Genomic DNA, 7,500 nt, shown 5'->3' on the forward strand with positions numbered 1-7,500 from the left:
CATATGTTAGACTCCTTGGTCCGTGTTTCAAGACGGGTCCCGAAGGTATCCTGAATCTTTCGCATTGTTAATCATATAAATGCATACAATTAATATTAAAATCAATGATAATAATATTATTGTAAAATTCAAAAGAATTTAAGCATTATATATGTAAAATCTATCAACACTTTATCAAATCATCAGTATTTATTCTATGTTAATAAGCTAAAAGCAAATTAATTTGAATAAACTTAACACCAATGATCTTTTGATAAATATTTTATTATGTTAATAGATTACAATGTCCTTATATGAAAAAAATGCACACTATTACTATAATATTATAAATATCACAGTTATAATGATGAATTTTTCATAATGGATATTCAGGTTCATCGGGCTTAACCTCTAAGCAGTTTCACGTACTATTTAACTCTCTATTCAGAGTTCTTTTCAACTTTCCCTCACGGTACTTGTTTACTATCGGTCTCATGGTTATATTTAGTTTTAGATGGAGTTTACCACCCACTTAGTGCTGCACTATCAAGCAACACGACTCTTTGGAAATATCTTTCTAGTAATCATTAACGTTATACGGGCCTGGCACCCTCTATGGGTAAATGGCCTCATTTAAGAAGGACTTAAATCGTTAATTTCTCATACTAGATATTAAGATATTCCATACACTGCATCTCACATTTGCCATATAGACAAAGTGACTTAGTGCTGAACTATTTTCTTTTCGCTCGCCGCTACTAAGAAAATCCTTGTTAGTTTCTTTTCCTCCCCTCATTAATATGCTTAAATTCAGGGGGTAGTCCCATATGAGTTGAGGTTGTATAAAAATATTTATATTTATTTTATATTTTAGCTTTTTGCTATTTTAAAGAAACATACATAATTATTTCTTAACACCAAAATAATTTTCTTAATAATAAATATTCAATCTTTTCATCCCGTACTACTACTTCATTATAACAACAATATTATTTTCTTGCTTTTTTACATTTAAGGCAATCCTAGAATAAAATAATATTTTATGCTAGACGTTCCTCTAAATGTATATATTATTTGAAATAATAATATTGAAATTTTATTGTTTTTGGGAATACTAAGATTCTTATTTATTATAAAATTTCGTTCAAATATGAGGTGTTCAAGAATATATTTTCTATATTTCTTTTTATGCTATTAATATTATGGATTGAAAAATACAATCCAGTAATATACCATGTGCTTAAATTCTTTTAATTGACTAAAAGAATAAGCAACTAATTTAGCATAGTCTTACAACCCTCAACCATATGTAGTCCAAGCAGCACTTTAAAATTAATTAAAGTACATAACAGCATGGACTGCAATATGCGTTCAAAATGTCGATGTTCATGTGTCCTGCAGTTCACACGATGACGCACAGTTAGCTGCGTTCTTCATCGACCCATGAGCCGAGTGATCCACCGCTTAGAGTGATAATTTTTTGTTTATTTTAATTTAACGTCAAGAGTTTTTAATTTATTGAAAGAATAACATTTCGTTTTCGTATATAATATATAAATTATTTTAAAACATCTTTCAATAAATTGTAATTTTCAACCCAAACATTTACAAGTTGCGCATGTCTTAGTCCAACAAAAACAGTAATTCCTTTTTTATTACATTTTATTTAATTTCTATATATTTTTAAGGAATTACACGTTAATGAGAACAAATTAACTTATCATTTATATTATTTTTATAAATAATAAGTACAACTATATATGTTTAAAGGTTTGTTGCGTTCAAATACAATGTATGCGATATAATTTTCATTATACTACAATACAAGGAGTAAAAAAAAAAAGAAAAAAAAGAAAAACATTCAAATAAATGAATGAAAAGAAAAAAAAGAAAATAATTTTTCTTTTTTATTCTTTTTTTGTTTGTTTGTTTGTTTGTTTGTTTTTTTTTATAATATTTACGGATAGGAACACAATAATGATCCTTCCGCAGGTTCACCTACGGAAACCTTGTTACGACTTTTACTTCCTCTAAATAATCAAGTTCGGTCAACTTTTGCGAAACAACCGTGAAACACAAGGCGTCACAGTGATCACGTCCGGAGACCTCACTAAATAATTCAATCGGTAGTAGCGACGGGCGGTGTGTACAAAGGGCAGGGACGTAATCAATGCGAGTTAATGACTCACACTTACTGGGAATTCCAAGTTCATGTGAACAGTTTCAGTTCACAATCCCAAGCATGAAAGTGGTTCAGCGGTTTACCCGGACCTCTCGGTCTAGGAAATACACGTTGATACTTTCATTGTAGCGCGCGTGCAGCCCAGGACATCTAAGGGCATCACAGACCTGTTATTGCTCAATCTCGTTACTGCTAGACGCAATTTGTCCATTTAAGAAGCTAGTGTCCTTATAATGGGACAAACCAACAGGTACGGCTCCACTTATATAAACACATTCAAACACTTGCACATTCAAGATGAACTCATGAATGAAGGCTATATAAGCTTCAACACCATAATCCTGAAAGCATCTATTTAATATATTTGAGTCTCGTTCGTTATCGGAATTAACCAGACAAATCACTCCACGAACTAAGAACGGCCATGCACCACCACCCATAGATTCGAGAAAGAGCTATCAATCTGTCTTACACGCTTATGTTCGGACCTGGTAAGTTTTCCCGTGTTGAGTCAAATTAAGCCGCAGGCTCCACTCCTGGTGGTGCCCTTCCGTCAATTCCTTTAAGTTTCAGCTTTGCAACCATACTTCCCCCGGAGCCCAAAAGCTTTGGTTTCCCGGGAAGCGACTGAGAGAGCCATAGTAGTAGCTACACCCAATTGCTAGCTGGCATCGTTTATGGTTAGAACTAGGGCGGTATCTGATCGCCTTCGAACCTCTAACTTTCGTTCTTGATTAATGAAAACATCTTTGGCAAATGCTTTCGCTTAAGTTAGTCTTACGACGGTCCAAGAATTTCACCTCTCGCGTCGTAATACTAATGCCCCCAAACTGCTTCTATTAATCATTACCTCTTGATCTAAAAACCAATGAAAGTAGAACAGAGGTCTTATTTCATTATTCCATGCACAAAATATTCAGGCATTTGGAGCCTGCTTTAAGCACTCTAATTTGTTCAAAGTAATTGTACCGGCCCACAACAACACTCGATGAAGAGCACTGAAGCAGGTTTAAATAGGAGGAATATATAAAAAATACATTGTATTAATTACATATAAGAACTCCACCGGTAATACGCTTGCATACATAAGGTAATGTACATACCACAATTATAGCTGTACTACCCGTATGAAGCACAAATTCAACTACGAACGTTTTAACCGCAACAACTTTAATATACGCTATTGGAGCTGGAATTACCGCGGCTGCTGGCACCAGACTTGCCCTCCAATAGGTCCTTGTTAAAGGATTTAAAGTGTACTCATTCCAATTACAGGGCCTCGGATATGAGTCCTGTATTGTTATTTTTCGTCACTACCTCCCCGAACTGGGAGTGGGTAATTTACGCGCCTGCTGCCTTCCTTAGATGTGGTAGCCGTTTCTCAGGCTCCCTCTCCGGAATCGAACCCTGATTCCCCGTTACCCGTTGCAACCATGGTAGTCCTAGATACTACCATCAAAAGTTGATAGGGCAGACATTTGAAAGATCTGTCGTCGGTACGAGACCATACGATCTGCAAGTTATCTAGAGTTCAACCAATATAACGATCTTACGATCGCTTGGTTTTAGCCTAATAAAAGCACACGTTCCAAAAGGTCCGTGTTTATTTTGCATGTATTAGCTCTAGAATTACCACAGTTATCCAAGTAACTGTTAACGATCTATGGAACCATAACTGATATAATGAGCCTTTTGCGGTTTCACTTTTAATTTGTTTGTACTTAGACATGCATGGCTTAATCTTTGAGACAAGCATATAACTACTGGCAGGATCAACCAGAATAATATTTTTTATTCATTTATATAATATTTTTTATACTATATAAATTTTTATAATGATATTTTCAATATTTGAAAATTAAGTACACGACATATACACAATGCAAAGGAGAACGAAATCGCGACAATAAATAATTATGAAATTTCTTCTACTATGGTCGGATTAAATAATTTACTTCATGTCATTTAAATTTCATATTATTGTATTATTTATTGCGGTCTTATTCGGACTTTGAGACTGTGTATCTTATCGTGAGAAAGAATTTTCGTTCTCTATACATATATAATATAATTATTAATGTAAGGACGATGTTTCTTCTTGTATTTGTTAAACTTTCAAATAATATCATTTTTTATACATTTTACTTTATTTCAATGCATATAGTGTATATATCTTTTTTTAAGAGTATATACGTTTTTCTTTTGATTTGAAATTAATAATTTCAATTCAATTATTTTTCATTTTATTTCATATATGATATGAAAGTATTCGAGCGTAATAATATAAATATTTAACTTTATTGAATTTTATTCTTTACCCACATATATTTTATGTGAATAGAAGAACAAACCCCAAAAAAAGTTAAATTAAAAAAAAAAACGACTACATTATGTTAGGTATAGAAGAATAATCTCAATTAATAACATTTCATTATTAACAAAATTATTTCTATTTAAACCAACTGTAGCAAACCAGGAATAAATTTTTTTGCTCTCATTTATATATTACACTTAAATACTTTTATAAATATATGAAAATAATTTTCATATAAGTACTAAGTATGCAATTTCATACAAGTATTAAAATTTTCATACAAGTACTAATGTTGAAGTTTCATACAACATATATGTTTTCTGCCACGTACACCTCACCAACCGGAAATCGTATGGAGAAAATCTTTTTAACCATATAAAAGTTTTAAATTCATATATATACAAGTAATTTATATCATTTTCTATGAGCATTATGCTTATAAGAAATATTACAACATCAAAAATAGCTTAACATTTATTTTTTTTTTTAAATTTTTTGTACTTATATGAAAATTATTTAGTTGTATGAATTCATACACTTAGTACTTATATGAAAATTATTTACTTGTATGAATTCATAAACTTAGTATCTATATGAAAATTATTTAGTATTTATATGAAAATTATTTACTTGTATGAATTCATAAACTTAGTATCTATATGAAAATTATTTAGTATTTATATGAAAATTTTTAACTTGTATGAATTCATTAACTTAGTATCTATATGAAAATTATTTAGTATTTATATGAAAATTTTTAACTTGTATGAATTCATTAACTTAGTATCTATATGAAAATTATTTAGTATTTATATGAAAATTTTTAACTTGTATGAATTCATTAACTTAGTATCTATATGAAAATTATTTAGTATTTATATGAAAATTTTTAACTTGTATGAATTCATTAACTTAGTATCTATATGAAAATTATTTAGTATTTATATGAAAATTATTTACTTGTATGAATTCATAAACTTAGTATCTATATGAAAATTATTTAGTATTTATATGAAAATTTTTAACTTGTATGAATTCATAAACTTAGTATCTATATGAAAATTATTTAGTATTTATATGAAAATTTTTAACTTGTATGAATTCATTAACTTAGTATCTATATGAAAATTATTTAGTATTTATATGAAAATTTTTAACTTGTATGAATTCATTAACTTAGTATCTATATGAAAATTATTTAGTATTTATATGAAAATTTTTAACTTGTATGAATTCATTAACTTAGTATCTATATGAAAATTATTTAGTATTTATATGAAAATTTTTAACTTGTATGAATTCATTAACTTAGTATCTATATGAAAATTATTTAGTATTTATATGAAAATTATTTACTTGTATGAATTCATAAACTTAGTATCTATATGAAAATTATTTAGTATTTATATGAAAATTTTTAACTTGTATGAATTCATTAACTTAGTATCTATATGAAAATTATTTAGTATTTATATGAAAATTTTTAACTTGTATGAATTCATTAACTTAGTATCTATATGAAAATTATTTAGTATTTATATGAAAATTTTTAACTTGTTTGAATTCATTAACTTAGTATCTATATGAAAATTATTTAGTATTTATATGAAAATTATTTACTTGTATGAATTCATAAACTTAGTATCTATATGAAAATTATTTAGTATTTATATGAAATTTTTTTACTTGTATGAACGTGGTTTCGGCGTTTTGGCTCTTTATATGTGGTTTCGGCTCTTCGCAAATAGGGACAGTAGGAATCTCCTGAATTCCTTTTTGCGCGTCACTAATAAGATGACGATGCATTTGGCTACGTAAATAAAATCATTTTTATGCCCGCCGTTTAACCAAATTTAGTTTTTTTTATATGCAAATATACGTTTTTTCGGCGTTTTGGCTCTTTATATGTGGTTTCGGCTCTTCGCAAATAGGGACAGTAGGAATCTCCTGAATTCCTTTTTGCGCGTCACTAATAAGATGACGATGCATTTGGCTACGTAAATAAAATCATTTTTATGCCCGCCGTTTAACCAAATTTAGTTTTTTTTATATGCAAATATACGTTTTTTCGGCCTTTTGGCTCTTTATATGTGGTTTCGGCTCTTCGCAAATAGGGACAGTAGGAATCTCCTGAATTCCTTTTTGCGCGTCACTAATAAGATGACGATGCATTTGGCTACGTAAATAAAATCATTTTTATGCCCGCCGTTTAACCAAATTTAGTTTTTTTTATATGCAAATATACGTTTTTTCGGCCTTTTGGCTCTTTATATGTGGTTTCGGCTCTTCGCAAATAGGGACATCTAAAGCCAATATTAACGTGAGTACCTGCCGACAACGGCCTTACCTCACGGTGCTCAAAAGCACAGCGGATCAAATCAATGCGATGATCAGCGCCCCGAAAAATGCAATGCATTATTCAGTACCAATTGGCGTGTAGAATGGACACACTAACCACCTTGGTGAGGTTCGAGGCCTATCTAAAACCTCTGCCGTACTTTGGGTCCGGCACCCGGTTGCAATGCAACTCCACATTGAGTGACAAATATCACTCTCCCCGCATTCGGGTATTAAACCACAACCACCACGATACTCCCCGAGGGGCCAGTCCGCACGAGTAGGTTGGAGCGAACTCCAAGGGCTCCTACTCCCCGTGGTACCAGAATTAAGTCTCCGGTCAGACCTCGTAGTTGGCAAATAGGGACAGTAGGAATCTCCTGAATTCCTTTTTGCGCGTCACTAATAAGATGACGATGCATTTGGCTACGTAAATAAAATCATTTTTATGCCCGCCGTTTAACCAAATTTAGTTTTTTTTATATGCAAATATACGTTTTTTCGGCCTTTTGGCTCTTTATATGTGGTTTCGGCTCTTCGCAAATAGGGACAGTAGGAATCTCCTGAATTCCTTTTTGCGCGTCACTAATAAGATGACGATGCATTTGGCTACGTAAATAAAATCATTTTTATGCCCGCCGTTTAACCAAATTTAGTTTTTTTTATATGCAAATATACGTGGTTTCGG

The 7,500-nt window shown here is 31.0% G+C and overlaps 2 non-coding genes and 1 pseudogene across 2 annotated transcripts; all 3 read right to left on the reverse strand.

Moving 5' to 3' along the window:
- LOC128923363 (large subunit ribosomal RNA) overlaps positions 1-820 on the reverse strand; it is a 5,134-nt pseudogene extending 4,314 nt beyond the window's left edge.
- A 452-nt stretch (positions 821-1,272) lies between these two features.
- On the reverse strand, positions 1,273-1,451 carry LOC128923361 (5.8S ribosomal RNA). Its single transcript, XR_008472319.1, has one exon. It is a non-coding gene; the product is annotated as a 5.8S ribosomal RNA (ribosomal RNA).
- A 503-nt stretch (positions 1,452-1,954) lies between these two features.
- LOC128923278 (small subunit ribosomal RNA) lies at positions 1,955-3,944 on the reverse strand. Its single transcript, XR_008472245.1, has one exon. It is a non-coding gene; the product is annotated as a small subunit ribosomal RNA (ribosomal RNA).
- Positions 3,945-7,500: the final 3,556 nt, after the last annotated feature.

Source organism: Zeugodacus cucurbitae, chromosome X (genome assembly GCF_028554725.1).
Source record: "Zeugodacus cucurbitae isolate PBARC_wt_2022May chromosome X, idZeuCucr1.2, whole genome shotgun sequence".
NCBI lineage: Eukaryota > Metazoa > Arthropoda > Insecta > Diptera > Tephritidae > Zeugodacus > Zeugodacus cucurbitae.